At 35.6% G+C, this 18,803-nt stretch overlaps 1 protein-coding gene and 1 long non-coding RNA gene across 2 annotated transcripts in view; one reads left to right on the top strand and one right to left on the bottom strand.

The window, feature by feature from the left end:
• Window positions 1-9,248, top strand: part of LOC138696850 (uncharacterized) — an 89,478-nt gene extending 80,230 nt beyond the window's left edge. Inside the window, exon 2 of the long non-coding RNA XR_011331476.1 lies at window positions 8,555-9,248. This is a non-coding gene — a long non-coding RNA (uncharacterized lncRNA). The remainder of the gene's footprint in view (window positions 1-8,554) is intronic.
• Window positions 1-18,803, bottom strand: part of LOC138696851 (unconventional myosin-Ie-like) — a 277,651-nt gene that overhangs the window by 233,992 nt on the left and 24,856 nt on the right. The gene's annotated exons all lie outside the window — the stretch shown is intronic.

Here is an 18,803-nt window from a genome sequence, read left to right as displayed (position 1 = left end):
TAACCTACAAAGAGCAGTGTATAGATTAAGCCAAAACGCAATATTTTACAATCTAACTATATCTGCAAACAAAACAAAGATAATGGCTTTTAAAGGGAAAAATCCTGTTAGATCTAAGATAATAGTAAATGGAAACATTTTAGAACAAGTATCCCACTTCAATTATCTAGGATGTGATATTAGTTTTAATTATGAGAAAGATATTGAGAAGAAAGTTAATAGATTTCAGATGATATGTGGAACAATTGGAAGAACTTTAGGAAGAAAAGCGAGAAAAGAAACTCAAATGAAATTTTATAAAGTTATGGCTGTACCTACTCTTATATATGGCTCTGAATCATGGACAATAACAAAAAAAGAAGAATCACGTATACAATCAGCAGAGATGAAATTTATGAGATACGTAAGAAGATGCACTAAAGCCGATAAAATAAAAAATGAAACAATAAGATCAGATCTCAATATTTTCTCAGTACACGACATGGTAGAAGAAAATAAAACAAAATGGAAAGATCATGTTGACAGAATGGCAGAGAATAGGCTACCAAAGAAGATAATGAATTATCGCCCGATCGGGAAAAGGGATCTGGGTAGACCTCGCAAGAGGTGGCTGGACGATAGAGACCGGAACAGGTGATATCACCTAAACCTTGAAGGGAGAAGAAGAAGAAGATTATTCTTTTTACAACTTTGTCTATATACAGTTACGTATTTCGTCACAAAAATCTGTCGTAGTTCTAATAAAGAGAAAAATCTGACATCTGGCTGAATTCATCTAAACCAAAGGATTCTTAATCACACGCATTTGTTTTGCCAACCTGACAGACGCAATAAACAACAGCTCAGAGCCAAATGACCCGCAAAGTTCAAAGCTTAATGTTTATTAGCAGTCGAAACTGGTCAGGTGAAGGCTGGAATTATACAACCAACAAAATCAGTCCCACATGAAGAGATTTATAACACAAGGCAGTGATTCATTTCCCGCAGAGCACATTGGCGAAGTGCGCTGTAACAATTTCATTTTCAACTGACCAACTCCGCCCATGCAGTACCGCGTTACACGTTGATGCCGCACACGTTAACCTTAGCTCGTCGTGGGGGAAAGTGACCACGAGTCACGAAGTGTACGGGGCAGGTCAGGTTTTTTTCCGTTACTCCGATATACAGCAGTGAGCAATTCGTCTCGGCGATAAGGCACGCGGCTTTCCTCTAAAACTACTTTCTTCCACGTAAAATCAAACCGTTGGCCGAATTAATTTGCTGAATGATGTACTAAATAACACTTCAATATCGAATTTATCACAGCCAGTTATCTCTCCACGTATGCAACTTAAGGCTGGTTCACAATAAATCGGGAACGAGAACCAGAATGAAAACGAGAAGCAGAGGATGTTAATATGAAAATTTTTGATTCACAATAAACCGAGAACGTAGACGACTATGCATATCGATATGTATGTCAATAACGATATGTAAAGTCGATATTACGCATTCTGATGTTATTTGTGTATAATTCACCAATGGCGTTCTCTCATGAGTAGAAGGCAGCCAACATAAACACAGGTTAACCAACTTCGAAATTTCAACTGAAACATTTCATTAGGTACGGTACTATAAATATGCCCATGCATCTTTATTATCACAACCTATTTTAAGTCTACCATGACGTAAAATAATTAGAGAAGAAACATTTGTAATAGAACAAAAATGAACACAACAGTAGTTATTGAATTGAAACGTGAATATGTTGTGTAATACAACCAATACAGTAATAAAATATGATTCGCTTCCGATCGGTGTTCAAAGATGCAGCTATTGAAAGCCACGTATTCTCCTTCATTTTCACATCTTTATACGAGGCACGCCGCTTATCGTCAATGTGAGGATTTCAATATTAGAATCTCATCAAATGAAACTTGCTCCATGATGCACAGCACAGAACAAAATAATGCATAGGTTATGTCACGGTCTTCTTGCTACAAAATATACGACGACAAAATAGCTTTTAGATGGGAATAGAATGAATCTAGTGGGCTGTGATCGGAAACGTGAACGCCGAAGTTGAAACTTGGCCAACTCTCCGTTCCCGATCTCGGGCTCCGGCAAGCTTTTCGTTAATTGTGAATGCTCACATTTAAATGTATACATTTTAACAATTTTACCGTTTTCGTTTTCGTTCCGCCTTTATTCTTGTTTCGATATTCGTGTGCAAAATGCGTAAAGCAATACTGTTCCCTTTGGAATGTATGTTAGTCTGAAAGACAATTCAGCTATCGCTGCAGGAATGTTTATTAAACTTAGTACTCACGAATGTACCTCTCATTGATGTTCTGGTTGATATGTACAGACCCAGAAACAAAATTTCGGCCACCTGAATTTTTCAAGTTCCAATTATAACGTACTGCGCATGCACAGTAATGGTTTTCAAACATAAAAAAGTTCCATTACAAATACAGCGCCTTCAATTTAAGACGCAACCAAGCACCGGCAGGCAGTACTCTCAAGCGGTTAACATCCAGCGACGTTGTGCGATAATTAAATGCGTTCTTTCTACCCGTATTTAGTGTTACGTTTGTCTTCTGTAAAATCCATTGAATGATGTTTAATTCCTTACCTTAACCCTTAAATTGACAAAGTATCCTATAGGATACAACAAGTTAATAGGCTATCTTAATATATAAAATTGAATGTGGGTATGTATGTATGTATGTATGTATGTATGTATGTTCCCTATATAAATCTACACGCTTTGACCGATATGTGCCAAAGTTTGTACATTTAACCTTCATAACCAGGAGAAGAACATAGGCTACATTAAAGAATAATGCAACAATTGGAAGTTAAATTAATTAAAATTATAAAAAATAAAAATAAATAGATCAAATCTTCATGCATAATATTAAAATACAAAACCTTCTATAGTCAATTGTTTTTTGTTATTGTCTGTTGTATTCAACATCGACTTTCACGAGGCCTTGGAAATTTTAACACGAAATTAAATTACATTGTTGTTACAGATCATGAAGGCTAAAACTAGATAATTCATGCAATAAGTATCTTTACGCATTCCAGGACCGTATTATGAATTCCTCGATGCAGTTTTGTAGATAGTGAGCAAACTGTTTTATGCAACTGAATTCTAGAATTCTTTGAAACTACAAGGATTGCTACCACATAATTTACTTAATATTGAATAACCAATAGTACTTATTGCGAAATATTGACCCACCAAAATTATGCACGAATGAGAATTGGTGTGAAAAACTCATATGAAACGTAACAGAATTGATAATATTAACTGCAAAAATAAAAGGAGATGTTTTTATTCCACGTATTTCTAGGATACTCATTCAATTTTAAGCAACTGCAATTTCAATGCCACTAGCATTTGTAATGGCCATATTAAAATGAAGCTCAAGAACAGTCGCTCAAAGTTGCAGACATTAACTAAAAAACTGCGTGTTTTGCACATCCTCAACTATATTTTACACAAAGAAGTGAAAAAAAAAAGATTTTACACATATCAATAATCAATTCAATGATACTTTTGTCATGTTATTAATGTAGTATGTGAATGTACATAAGCCCACTGAAAATAACATTGTATTATTCTCAAAATATTGTTGTTCACGTTGCAAATTTAGTATGTTAAGCGTTGTGGAATTAAAAATCTCTTAATTTCTAAAATACCGGTAGGCCTATACGTTTCTCAGAATATTAGTCTTTATGTTAAAGAATGACTTATTGCGAGTTAATATTGTATCTGTATTCTGTGTGTAAAATTAGAATTAATATAATATGTTCTGAATTTATGAGATATAGTTTCAAGTTATATTTAAAAAAACTGGATATGATATAAGTGGGTGTACAGCGGTCAAGAGGTAAAAAAATCTTCCAATATAAATTAAATTATATATGTATAATATTGATTCGATGATGAAACTGATCAGAAAGAGGAGAAGGAATTATATTTTCGTTGGGTTTTACTTTATTTATAATTTGATTTTTCTATTACTTTATTTGTATTTCTGGCGGTGTGGAAGAGAAGGCCTAATGGCCTTAACTTCACCAGAATAAATAAATAAAATAGATAAATAAATAAATAAATAAATTTAAAACAACAGTTTAACGTCAGGCACATGATGAAATGTTTTCTTTTCGGTGGCTGATTTACAACTGTTTTAAATTGAGTTAACCCTGGCAGGCATTTGGCTGAGTTCATTAATTCATGTAAGTGACGTTAAGTAAAGATTCATCTTTATGGGCGAGGAAAGCTTAGTGAAGACAATTCGTTTTGGTTGTGTATAGTTAGTTTTCCGAGATTTCCGAAAATTTAATAACCAGTTTAATTAAAAATAGAAGCAGAAAGGAAAACCCGGGCAACGCCGGGTACTTTCAGCTAGTATGCTATAATTTTAATAGAACAATAGAAAAAAATTGGTAGGAAAATTAAAATTTCACAATACTATAATATTGTACAACATATAAAATATGGACATTGCAGTAGTTGTTTTCTTTACGGTCCGACAAGATTTAATAAACTAATGTCAGAAATGACGCTTTGCCAATTTAAGGGTTAAGACATAAGATGTTTAAAATGATCTCCGCCATACACGATCTAATTCCTGCCTTGAAATGCTGGAAATCACGGCCCGAATATTTTCTTGAAGTTCCTCTAATGTATGAGGATTGCTCACATACATTTTACGTTTTAACATACCCCATCCGCGGGTCTATCCGCTCGCCCACCCACCTACCTGCCACCGCATAACACCGCTGGGTTTCCCTGCTATAGAGAGAAACAAAAATTTTCATTTTTTGTTTTATTTTTCAAACTCGAAAGACAAAACTATAGCCACCCTGGTACTACGTAAGATCTAAAACATCCCTTCCCTGGACTACAGTTAATTATTCCTTGACCAAGCAAGGTGACTCAGGCAGTAATGTTTGAGATTCACATTCAAACTCTGTGGCCAGCTAATCTGACTGAGGTTCTTCATGTTTTCTCCTAATCACAAAGGCAAATGCTGGATTAAAAATTTACTTACCACGATTCATCACCACTTTAATCACCAATATCATAAATATTAAAACAAAATCTAACTCAGTTACATGAACACTAAACTAGACGGCAGTTCGGAAGGCGGTCTGCTGCTACATGCGCTGTAGCATTTCTGGCATGTGACGTCACAAGCTTGTACAGTAGAACCAATCGGAATCAGTCTATAACAAGCACTTCCCGAGTTCGTTTGTTTACGTGTGGGTGTTTCAATACATTGAATAAGTAAAACTAACATTTACTGTGAGTGTAAGATAAATAAATGGAAGAAGAGACTGTAAAATGACAAGTATTGCACAGGCAGGCGCGGAAAACAGTGTTTAAGGTGTATAATTATTTTAAAAACGTTAACGAGCAGAACACAGCCGGCCATCTTGATGCTGGCTGCAACGTTGCCAACGCACAAGAAATGACTGCAGAAACATGTGGTGTGGGATTGAGAACCGTGCAAAGAATACTGTTAGTGAAGAAAACAGGGTTTGTTTGGTGTCATGCTTACTGTAATGAATGACAAGTTCATTATTGTCTTTTGATAATTTAAATTCTCTCCTCCGCTATTTGTATTGCACGTGCGCGTGAAGTACGATGTGGCAATGTTGTACGCTGTCTTGCTCTCTCTATCTGTCTCTCTCGACGCAAACGCTAGCAGACTATCCCTTCCGAATTGCCGTCGACTCTAGCCATCTACAACACTAGACAACAGAAACGTGAACTCAACAGTTAACGGTCTACTGATGTACCCAAAGATCCTACACACGCAATATAACCATAGATGTTAAAGTATGTATAAATAAATGCACTGAAAAATTATTTCGTATATTTTGTGCATGATATTGTTTTATGAGATGTTCGGTATCTGTTAATCATAGTGGCCCCCTCCCCTTTTCCTGGTTCCTCTTTTTTTTTCCCTGCGGTCTGTATATTCATTTCCTCTCATTGAAACTTCAGAAATTAACATGTTGTTGTTATCCAATGCTGGGCTTTGGCAACGAAGCCATTAGTGCTCTTGCTCTCCAATATTTCTCTGTGGTGGATCCAACAGGTAGAACTTCACAGGTTTGTAGATGTTCTGCAGTCATTTCTTCCTCTTTGTGGCATAGAGGACAATTTGGATTCGTGTAAATTCCTATTTTATGCAAGTGTTTGACCAAATAATCATATTCCGTATGTGGGATTTATGGAATAATTTCTGGTTTTTTTATTTTTTTTATTTTATTGGGTTATTTTACGACGCTGTATTAACATCTAGGTTATTTAGCGTCTGAATGAAATGGTGAGAATGCCGGTGAAATGAGTTCGGGGTCCAGCACCGAAAGTTACCCAGCATTTGCTCGTATTGGGTTAAGGGGAAAACCCCGGAAAAAACCTCAACCAGGTCACTTGCCCCGACCGGGATTCGAACACGGGCCACCTGGTTTCGCGGCCAGACGCGCTGACCGTTACTCCACAGGTGTGGACGGTTTTTTATTAAAATGTTCCATTTTTTATCTTTAGCTTTGTTACATAGTGCTTGGTTTTGCTTGCTTTTATATTTGTTTTTAATTAGTCTTTTCATGGATCGAAAAGGTAGACTTTTATTTGTATTCTGAATTAAATTAGAGCCTTTTTGGCAAGAAAATCAGCAGTTTTATTTCCAGCAATTCCGCAATGTGCAGGTATACATTGTAGTTTTTGAAGTTGTTGAATCATTTTGTGACATTCTTTAATTTGGATTGACAACATTTTATACGAATTTATTGCGTATAATGCTGCTTTAGATTCACAGAGTATGACATTAACATTATCTTTCTTCTTCTTTCCTTTCTTCTTTTCATGTTATATAAAGGTACGGTCACACTCGCTACTTTTGCTGCGCAACTTTTGTACTGCAGCTGCAAAAGTTGCGTGTCGTGTTTACACATAAGCCAAAAGTAGCGCGCTGCACGCTACTTTTCGTGCTCGCAACCCGAGTGCTGCAAAAGTTGCAACTGGAGGTTGCGAGTCTGTTCACACACAAGGCGCTACTTTTGCAGCCGCAGTCATGCTGCAGGTTTCCATCTCCGTGTTGACTTCTCAATATACATTTTGTGGTTATGTTCGCATTATTAAGAAGCTCATGTGAAAGCTTACTTAACTATTATTTGCTTTTCTGTCCTAACTAGTATTCAGAAATTGGCATTATTTTTACTATAAAGCTTTTAAAAACGCCTATATACTTAAATAATAACCAACAGCATATTCACGTAATCAATGTTGGCAACCCTCCTGTTTGAAACTACGCTACGGAAAATTAAAAAACTGAATTGTATCGTCAGCAAATATGCTCAGACTGTGTTGTGTATTTAATAACTGTTACAAATAATTTATTTTCATCACGTCTAACATTAAAATATATCCAAACAATGAAAGTATCATTGGTACATTTGGGTGGTAACACTGGTCGCAACCGCAGCAAAAGTTTCAACAAAACCGATATCAAAAATGCTGCGGTTGCAACCCTGAGAACCCTGTTCATACCTCGCTACTTATAAGCTGCGTGCAGCATGAAAAAGTAGCGGGCAGCAGGTTCGGCAGCCGCTACTTTTCGGGTTGCAACGTTGTTCACACGTTGCAGTACGAGAGTTGCGAAATTTTTTGTACTGCAGCGCTGCAAAAGTAGCGACGTGTGACCAGCGAATAGGGATTATAAAGAATGGACACTTCGCGTCGGTACCTTTGATGTAGCTGGACTGATTTCAATGACCTTCAAGCCAGCTAGAGCGTCAGATTCTGCCTTCTCCCTAGAGTTGGCGCTGACATCACACCAGCTTGCAGTCGACACAGCGGAAATATAACACATACAATTAATACATCTAGGTACATTATATACTCAAATAAAATAAATTTGATCCATAAAATAATAAATCCTTCATTAACTGTAATGTCTAGACTCTAGAGTTCCTTTACAATGAGAGTTGAGACGTTGACCCCAACAACAATTAAAATATGTAATGATTTGATAACGCTGAAAATGGAAAAACAAAACTCTTACGAGAAGTAAAACCATATACCTATATTATATTATATTATATACAAATATTAAACGAATTCCATCTTAATTTTATAATGTATTATATTATTTTATAATATAATTCATGATATCTGAAATATAAAATATTATTATTACAACTAGTTTGTCACTGAGAAATAAGGAAAAGCTGTTAACTTGAATTTATTTGAAGCAAAGCGTTACTGGATTATGCAATAAGGTAGGCGATGTTTGGATCCTGTGCCTTAATTCTATTCTCAATTATTAATTTAGCGTATGCTCGATTACACTACCTCTAGCGCTTGAAAGTGGAACTAGCCACTGGCGCACAGAGAAACAAAACACAGGCAAATTAGCTCAGTGTCCATTCTTTATAATCCCTATTCGCTGGTGTGACCGTACCTTAATTTAATCTTTTCTCAAGAGAAGAAGCCATCCTCCCACAACAAGCAACATTTTCTAATATACATTTCATCTTCTGTTTACAGAATGGCCCACCAACAAACATGGCTGCTGATTGCAGTGTTGGGAATGCTCAAAATTCTTGGACACAAGAGTTTCACAGAAGCTGTCGTTCTTCCTCGTCCACCATCGTCTGATCTGCTGTCATACTCCCGGCATAATCATCACGATTCAGGATCACCAACTTCGTCTCCGGAACACAACACACTGAGTTTAGTGATCGTCACATCAAGTGAGCTGCCCAAACAAATTCCCCCGCCAACACAACCCCTCGCACACAGCTCAACACCACAGTATCACGAGGTGGAACAGCAAGTGCCGGGGTTACCGCAGTTCAAGCTACTGTGGGTCACTCGACAGATGGAAACGAACAATCTTGACTTGAGACACGCCAATTTAAACACGCCATCGTCTGCAGTAACCCATAAGCACATTGCGCAACGGACAGATCTTTTACCGAATATGATATGAAGAAAAAATCTGAAGTGACTTATCAAATGAAGTGTGAACAACATTCAAAGTGACTTGTGAAAATGTGTATGCTTGTGTGTTTTAATGAACAAAGAGACCAAAGAAATGCTTCGTATCACTGATCTCACCTGCTGTTTGCAAGTGTATGTTACACAACACATCTTTAAAAAAACATTGTTACATTGTATTTATTTGCATCACTGTATACTAAGCTTAAGCTAGAAAATAAATAATAGAATTTGTGTTAGAGCTTCTGACAATATACATTCATTTAGAGCAGTGGTTCTCAAACTTATTAGCACTATGGACCCCCTTTCCATAGGTCAGTACTTTCGCCAATCCCTTCAAAGTCGTCAATGAAATGGTGAGGTGGTTAGATTTTGGGATTAATATTAAGTGAATACGAGCAGTGATATTTGTGACATATTTTCCAAAATTGAATCAGTATTAACTGTATATTTCAATTAAATAAAACTAGTGGCTTGTGCAATAAGTGCTGCAAATTCAGTTAATTATAAGTTCAAATAAAAGTTTTCATATTTATTTTCCAGAAAGATTACCAGATATTTTGAAATGTATTTGCTTCCATAATGATGAAGATGTAACATTTAAAGCAAACTAATACAGTAACTCAGTAATCCTGTAAAAAATATCAATTTTAAAAAGCTTCCTCTTTAATGTTTTTTATGCTAAATACTTTTCCTTGAACATATCTATCTTCAGTTCTTTGAGTTCTCCCTACAAAAAAATGATATGCTTGGCAGCGATCTCAGATGAAATCGATTAAACCAAAGGAATAGGGAAATAATTTTGATAAGATGCAGCTAAAATAGAAATCATGACTCAATTTACTAATGCCTCTTCTATATTATTGCACTACATCCTAGAAAAATTAGAGAATCACACATATAAGTATCTACACCGCCCAGCCATTAAATATATAAAAAAGACCCACATCACTTCAGTAATAACTGTAAAAATATTTCATTTTTAATAGCAATATTATTATTTTTTTATTTTTTATTTTATTTATTTATTTAATAATAACATATACATAAAAACGTTACATTAAAATACCCCGAAAGAGCAAAGCTCGTGTTCGGGGACAGTTCCGTTACATAGATACACATACTTTGTAGACAAAATACTTAAGAAAAAAGCTCACATAAAGATTGTAATAAAATTAGTAAATAATAATACTAATAATAACTGAGTGAAAAAAGAGACGATGTTTAGATTGATGGATTAATATTAAATTATTATTAGTAGTATAATTAGTGCAGGTCATGTTGACATAGTAACCAAGATAAAATAGAAAAATACACTTAGGATAGAAATAAACTTGTTTTACAATACATGGTACATAATATATATACAGGGAAGTCTGTCATATAAATTTTTTAATTCTGGATCTGAAAATTTCATTGCTTAAAGTAGTCAATTCTGGATGAAATTTTATTATCGAATTATATAGCCGTGGACCATAATTTGTACTGTGTAGTAAAGCAGCAGATGTGAAATATTTAGGTTCAACTAATTTAAGAATTTCATTTCGTCTCGTATTATGAGCATGTGGCTGAGCTACAAATTTCGTTCTATTTTTATGATAGAATTTCATTAAAGAGTATTCATAAATTTGGTCAATTCTAAAAACATTCAATTCAGAATGGATCAAATTTGTTGGATAATCCAGTCGCCTTTTCAAACAAATTTTGATTATACGTTTTTGCAACATAATTAGAGGAAAAAGAGCAGTTTTTGTAATGCCTCCCCATCCAATTATACCATATTGGATAACAGATTCAACTAGAGCCAAATAAACCAAACGTAATACGTGAGTAGGCAAGTAATGGCGAAGGTTTACAAATTTGTAAATTGTTTTACGTATTCTGTTACATAAAAAGGTGATTTGTCTATCCCATTTCAAGTGCTGATCAACAATAATTCCCAGGTATTTCACATCTACAGATTCTTTCAGGCAAGGGCATTTACAGGTTGTAGAGAGTTTACAAAATGAGTTGTGGAAATGTTACGTAAGTTTTGTAGTTTTCAGTAACTCTATATATATACTATAGCCGTTACTCTGTAAATTATAGATATTAAGAACTAATTTAAGCTATTCTCTATGCCTATTTATATAATTCCAAAAGGGTTCACTTTCATATCATCGATATATCAATAGCATTAATGTATATCATTAGTGACAAATACATCATGCCATAAACTGTGATCATATTCAAATTTAAATGTAATAATGTCATCAAACCTTCTTAAGTTTTGTAGTTTCTAAAATCCAATACACAGCTGCACTCAGAAAATTACGCACCAGAGAATCAGACCTGTAAATTATTTTTAGTTAAGTCTTGAGATGTTCTAAAAAAATTACACAAATGAAGAACGACAGAGCTATTGGAATTATGGTGTCAGAGAATCTGAGCTCTAAATATGTCAGTAATCCTGCAGGTCATGGCCTTCGTGTAATATTGTTTATTGTAGTGTGTGTGTGTTTTGTTTTATTCTGAAACGCCATTAGTTCTCAAAACTGACGACAGATGGATTTTGGAAAATAGGAAAATTATGTAGGAAAATTGACATTTCACTGAAAACTACTATTTTTCTGAAAAACTTTGGGTTCCAAGCTTCAAAATGAGGGGTCATTTATTAAAATCAGTTCAGCTGTTTTCCCGTAATTTTCATTACCAGTCAAATTATATATATATAGATTATATATAATACTTTCAAGGAAAAATTGTTCCAGGGCCGCATGTCGATCCCGGGACCCTTTGCTTAGCGCACAAATGCTCTCCCGACTGAGCTACCCCAGAAATTATACACGACACCGTCAAAATTTTTCCTTTATATCCGCACAACTAAAATGGGCTGACAAGATGCCAGAACCCAACTTTGAGTGCACACAAATTCTGTGTGACTTAAATTGTGGCTTTCTGTTAACCTATCTCCAGTAACGAATGTATTATGCAAATCTGGCTTTCAGGTAGTAACTCCCTGTAAAGCAGGTTTGAATAATTTTAAGGGAAAATTGTTTCAGGGCCGGGTATCGATCCCAGGGCCCTTCGCTTAGTGCACGAATGCTCTCCCAACTGAGCTACCCCAGAAACTATGCACGAAATTATTCAAGCCTCCTTTACAGAGAGCTACTACCTGAAAGCCAGATTTGGATTATATATATATATATATATAATACTGTCTTAAAAAAGTAGAAGGCCTGTTTTCGCAGAGTTGATATTAAAAAATAGTAAAGCAAAACAATACTCTAATTCCACTACATTCTTTGTATAATACTCTTGTACTGAAAAATAGATAAATTATATTTTTACAAGGTCCCTACTTCAGTGAGAATGATGGAACTATTTTTTGTGCTTAAAATGTCTTTATATTTAGCCTCAATGCAAGTTATCTTTAATCTCAAGTCTGCCGTCACATTTACTCAGTTTCTCTTAACAGTACTGATACAAGATAGAGGAGAAAATGTCTGCTCAAAAAAGTGTCTTGAGATACGATATTAAATATTTCAAGATTTGTTCTGAGAGTTCTTTATGTTCTGAATGAACTTTCAGTCCTTTTCGGTGAGACTGAATTCAACATATGTTTAGAAATAGGAACAGGAAAATAACCCCAGAGTTCATTTCGTCCATATTATGATGACGTTTAAGCCACAATATATTAGAAACAAAACTTTTTAAATGTTTCTGGTTACTGTGTTTGAACTTGCAGTCTTACTCTGTTTAATAATTTTAATAACATAAGAAATGTTGTCAACAACAACCGAAGGAATTTATAACTTGTATCAAGAACTGTTAATGCTCTTCATCTATTATTTCCACACACAAATAAATCCTTCTTAGAATCTTACATCGTTCAATAGCCGTAACGCTATATGTTGTTGTTTTCTAATGCCAGGCGTTTAACAAAGTCATTTGACCTCTTGCACTCCAATATTTTTCAAAGATATTATCATCGTCAGCCACTGAAGCACAGATTTTGAGGTGTTCCGAATCCATTTCTTGGTTTGGGTTGCACAATGGGCAGTTAGGGGACTGATATATTCCAATTCTATGCAGGTGTTTGGCCAAACAATCATGGCCTGTTGCCAATCTAAATGCAGCTACAGACGATTTTCGTGGTAAATCGGGAATTAACTGTGGATTATGATGCAGAGAGTTCCAATTTTTCCCTTGAGATTCTGTTATCAAATTTTGTTTGTTGAAGTCTAAGTATGTAGATTTAATAAATCTTTTCACAGAGTAATACGTAGATTTAGTAACAGGTCTGTAAGTAGCAGTGCTGCCCTTCTTTGGTAAAGCATATGTATGAATTAACCTTAATATAGTAATAATATATTTACGGCCACTTCACAGCACAACAAATGAACGATTTATAAGTGTATCAACAAAGGCTTCTGAAGGAAGAAAAACTTTCCATATTCAGAACATTCGCAGACCCCCAGAATGAGCTTCAAGGACCCCTATGGGTACGCAGCCCCACTTTGAGAACCACTGATTTGCAGGCTTATAAACATCGGAGGAAAAAAAAGCATACATTGCAAATACATCGAAATTTATATCAAAGAGCCACATATTTGTGTATATTTGTACAATATACTTTTTCTCAGTTTACATCAAATTGGTGTCCCTAATAAGAGTAAGAAGTGCTCTCTGGATCAAAGTTTCCTCTTTATTTTTTACAGTTGTGCCAACCTGATATTGCTTTGAAAAGACAATTTTGACGACTGCACACAAATTCAGAAGTTTTTCCTATGACATATGCCTACATAATAGAAATAGATAATTCGTGGCGCAACAGCAAACAGCTGGATACATTAAGACTGATTGACTGACTGTCTGACTGACTGACTGACCGACTGAAAAAACAATGAACAGGGAAACAAGTGTGCCCACTGAAAATAACCTATATGAGACCAGCACTAAACTAGAGAAATCGCTAAAGAATTTCTCTTATATTTCTCACACAAAAACTGAATTGAAACATAATACAATGGTAGAAATCGCAAAGACTTTTACAGAACTTCAGAGATCAATGACAACTTATTAAAACAGTGCCAGGAATCTCTACATGTGAACGGACAGCATTTCGAACTGTTGCAATGATTAAGGTTAGAGTTTATAAGATTCATTATTAGTGTAATTCTCTCCACCATAGATTTCGTTTTATGATAGCTGAGGAATTCAGATCTACCAATCATCAGGTTTATGAAGAAGTGTATTGTCTCGCAGTCAATGGAAGTACAAAAAGGATTGATATGCTTGTAATTCCTCTCAACAGCACAGTGGGTTATATGCTCGATTCCACCATTTGGTTCGAGAAATATAAAGACCAATCAGAGGAAGTGCACGAAGAAAAGTAGAAAGTATATACTGTATGGCAACAATTCCTTATTCAAGGACAAATACGTCTTGGAGAATATACAAGTAATTGGTGTAATAGTCGGCACCCACGGAAGTATCCCCAACTACTTCGTCACCACCTGGATCAGATTCAGTCTGAAGAAGGTCAAGATAAAGGAGATTACTACAGCTGCCCTTCATCGATCCATCGCCCTGCTCTGTCATCATCTTCATCATGTTCAATAAAACATAACAACTTTCTCCAGTACATCTACATAAATTTCATAAATTCTGTAATACAGTAGAACCCCTATTATCTGTGGTAATGAAGGGGGTGGGCTGAACAGTTAATCGAAAAAATCGGATAATCCTTATCACGAAAGATTTTCGTAAATTTAGTGAATAATATTTACACTTTCGTAATTCCCTTCGTGGTTTTGATGGTGTTGCGTTTAATATGCTAGATAGTGGATCAGAAGTTCACTAATTTAAGTCAGGTTATCAACGATGGGTTTTAAGGGGCAAGGAAACTCCTTGTAATGGCTGTCTGTGGAAAGATATCAGTATTAGAGGTCTCGTGTTGTAGATTTACGTACTTTCTACACTTCAATCTCGTATTCTGATGAGAGATGAGTCAAGGTTTATCTTTCCCCAAACCATTGAATTATTTACACTTTTTTTTTTTTCGATTCTTAGCACAATGAGTGTTCATTTGCTACCCGAAGAAAATATTTCATATAGAAGTTATACAGTACGACAATCCGAGCAATAGACCATACTGTGTAAGGGAAGAGGCTTGTAATAAACCTCTCCAGAAAAAAATAACGTGCTAATACAATGTGCAATACTTCATATATTTCTGCAGCAAAAAAAAGTGAGAGAAAGACAGACGGTTAATCCAGCAATCGGTTAATAGGGTGACGGATAATCGGGGTTCTACTGTATTTTCTTTAACTTCCCTATCGTTCTGTTAAAAAATATATATGCATATTTTAATTTTTGTGTAACACCTATGCTTTCGTCTGTCCATCATTGACAGCCTGCAATTGTGGGCAGTCATTACTGTATGTTTGCAATAAATTTATATTTATATATAGCCACCTCTGTGGCTCTGCGCTAGCATGCAGGCCTTCCATTCAGGCAGTCCAGGTTCAAGCTCCGGCCAGGTCATGATGGAAATTTTGGTGGACAAAGACATTGCAGATGGTTTTTCTTAGGGTACTCCCATTTCCATCTTTAATTCCACTAACACTCACCACCTTTTCCATCAGCAATAATTAAAATAGGTCAGGTGAAGTCTTGGGATTAGTACAGGTCTCCAATTCAAGGGCTTGGGACTCCAGGTCCTGGGACTTATCAGGTACTCATCTAGGGATAGAACTTGGCTCTGTCAGGACTGAGGTAGGATGGCCACCTGGAAACATCACATTCATGATTGCTAACATGTCGGAATGGAACAATCATCGCATATCTAGCACACAAGAGGCCAATGTGAGCATAAGTGCAGGGATCTATTATGGATCTGGCCTTCGAAAAGCCAGCCAGCGAATATTAATTTCTACTTTGGTATTAGTATTTTGTCATTTGATTCAAGAACAAACCTTGAACCTTTGCTCACATTTTAAATAATCTTACTCTACACAGCTTCTAAATTTATATAGGTTGGATATAAAGTAATGGCAACACTGCTGTCACATGATGATGGTGCGTTCGAGAGCTGCCAGCTGTGTGGACATGAACAAGGACTGTTAGATGAGTTAGTGCAGCCAGCGGCGACAGTACTCTGTCAATCTACTGCAGTGTGTAGAACGTTCACTTTCATAGGGATAGTGCGAGCGCCCTACGACCATCCTTACAAAATTAGAGCAACGTTCCTGGATCAAAATTGAAGTGGCACGAGGTCATAGTGCACAAGAATGTTTTCAGGGACTGCGTGAAGCATGTGGCGATGCAGCGTTGCCATATCACACAGTTGCATGATGGGTTAAAGCGTTCCGGGAAGGCCTTGTTGCACTGGTACCAGAGGGAAGGTGGCGACTTTCTTGGACGAATCGTCGCTATGGACGAAACCTGGACTCGCTCGTATGAACCAAACTTAAAACGCCAGTCAAATGAATGGAAGCATCCAGGTTCTCCTCGTCCGAAGAAAGTGCGCCCTACACAAAGTGCTGTGAAAGTGATGTTCATTGTGGCGTGTGACAATGATGGGGTAATACTGCACCATGCTGTACCTCCAAGGCAGACGGAAAACGCGGACTACTGGAACATCCACCGTACTCACCCGATATGATCCATGCAATTACGATCTTTTCACCAAAGTGAAAGAACCACTGCAAGGGACCCGGTACAATACCAGAGATGAACTTATCTGTGCTTTAGGGTGGCCAATACGGAACATCAACAAAGATGGACGCACTGATGGTGTACGACGCCTTCCAAACATTTGGCAAAAGGTGATAAATAAAGGGGACGACTACATAGAAGGTACGTAAATGTTGTACCCCTGTGAATAAAGCCATGTCAGAAATATCGAACTGTTGCCATTACTTTTTATCCAACCCATGTATTACCATAACACATAATTTTCAAAGCAGGTTAGAGTATTTGTTCATGTTAATCATTTTACAACTTATAATAATAAAAAAATCTGTACTTCAGACTATATCAAAATAATTCTCAATATTTTCTATGTTTAGGAGTCTAGAGGGGATTTATTAACGGATTAAAATGGTGAAAAAAGAACGATTGGTGTGATTAGTAAGATAGTCATTGACAAATATGACAGAATACTAAGACTAATATAAAGGACTGTTACAAGCATAGGTGGAGAAAAGAGATAGCAGATATACCAATCAAAGCTCGGAAGTGTGTTACAAAGAGTGATAAAAAAGTTTATGTGATAAGATCCTATCCGAAATAATATCATTAATACTGTATTTACTCCTTTAATAGACACTTTTTTTTTTTTCCATAATTTTTTTATTAAAAATTCAGGGTGTGTATTACATGCAAGGAAAACATTTTACAGGAAAAATTATTACTACCTGACATTCCACGTGATAATCACAGCTGGTTTTGACATCGGACATTCAAGTAATACTGAAAATGATCGATTGTACGACTTCGAGAGCATTGATATATTGAACACTTACGAACAATAATAATGTAAAGAGCATAATATATGAAATGAAAAAAAAAATTTAGCATACTATAACCTAAAACTGAATCTCACAAATAAAGCAAAAACTAGACATATTTTGTGAAGGTAGCAACTGAAAATGAAATGCATACATTAAATAGAAGGGAATTTAATCTCCCAACATATATATTGTTCATAGATTATGAAAAAGCCTTTGATAAGGTCTTAAGGAACAAATTATGGAAAATATTGTATGAAGAAGGATATCCCAAACATTTGGTAAATATCATAAAAAGCTTATATGAGACAAAAATATTGATAAGAGTAGGTAATCAGATAAGCAACTCAGTAATAGTAAACCAAGGTGTGAAGCAAGGTTGCCCGCTATCTCCAACATTATTTAATATAGGTATACCTCAATAAAGCCATAGAAGAATGACAGAATAAAATATCATTTGGTATAAATTTAGGAACAACTGTATTAAATACAATGCTTTTTGCCGATGATCAAATATTGATCGCAGAATCTGAGGATGATCTACAAATGGCAACTTACCAGCTCCAGCTAATAACAGAAGGATATAACCTAAAAATGTCTAATAACAAAACTAAAACAATGGCTTTCAGAGGGTTTAACCATAGGCGATGTAAAATAGATATTAATCAAGGAACTGTAGAACAGATATCTTCTTTTAACTACTTAGGCTGCAATATATCTTATTTGGGTGAACAGGATATGAACAGTAAGTTGAGCAAATTCCAACAGATGTGTGGAACAATAAGAAGAATTTTAAGAAATAAAACACAGTGCTCAACACAATAAAATTTTACAAAACCCTAGCAGTTTCATTATTAACTTACGGCTCAGAAAACTGGTCATTAAACCGCGCAACAAAAAGAAAAATTCAAGTAAGTGAAATGAAGTTCCTACGAGGTGTTGCCGGTTATACTTTATTGGATCATCAAAGAAACGAAAATATCCGACAATTATTAAATATTTTTAATTTAGAAGAAAAGATTAAAAATCAAAAACAAATTGGTACCAACATATTACAAGAATGACTAATGACAGATTACCGAAACAAATTATGGATTATGCACCAACAGAATATAGAAATGTCGGAAGACCAAAAATAAGATGGACAGATGATTTAAGCCTTGAGGACGGAACAGGCCAATAGGCCTAATCCCTGTAGCTGAAGAAGAAGAAGAAGAAGAAGAAGAAATAGAATTTTTTTTCCTTACATATTAGTAAAAAATTGGAGTGCACATATAATGTGACAGTGCCTATTACCGGAA

Source organism: Periplaneta americana, chromosome 3 (assembly GCF_040183065.1).
Source record: "Periplaneta americana isolate PAMFEO1 chromosome 3, P.americana_PAMFEO1_priV1, whole genome shotgun sequence".
Taxonomy (NCBI): Eukaryota; Metazoa; Arthropoda; class Insecta; order Blattodea; family Blattidae; genus Periplaneta; species Periplaneta americana.
This window is presented reverse-complemented; position numbering and strand designations above follow the sequence as displayed.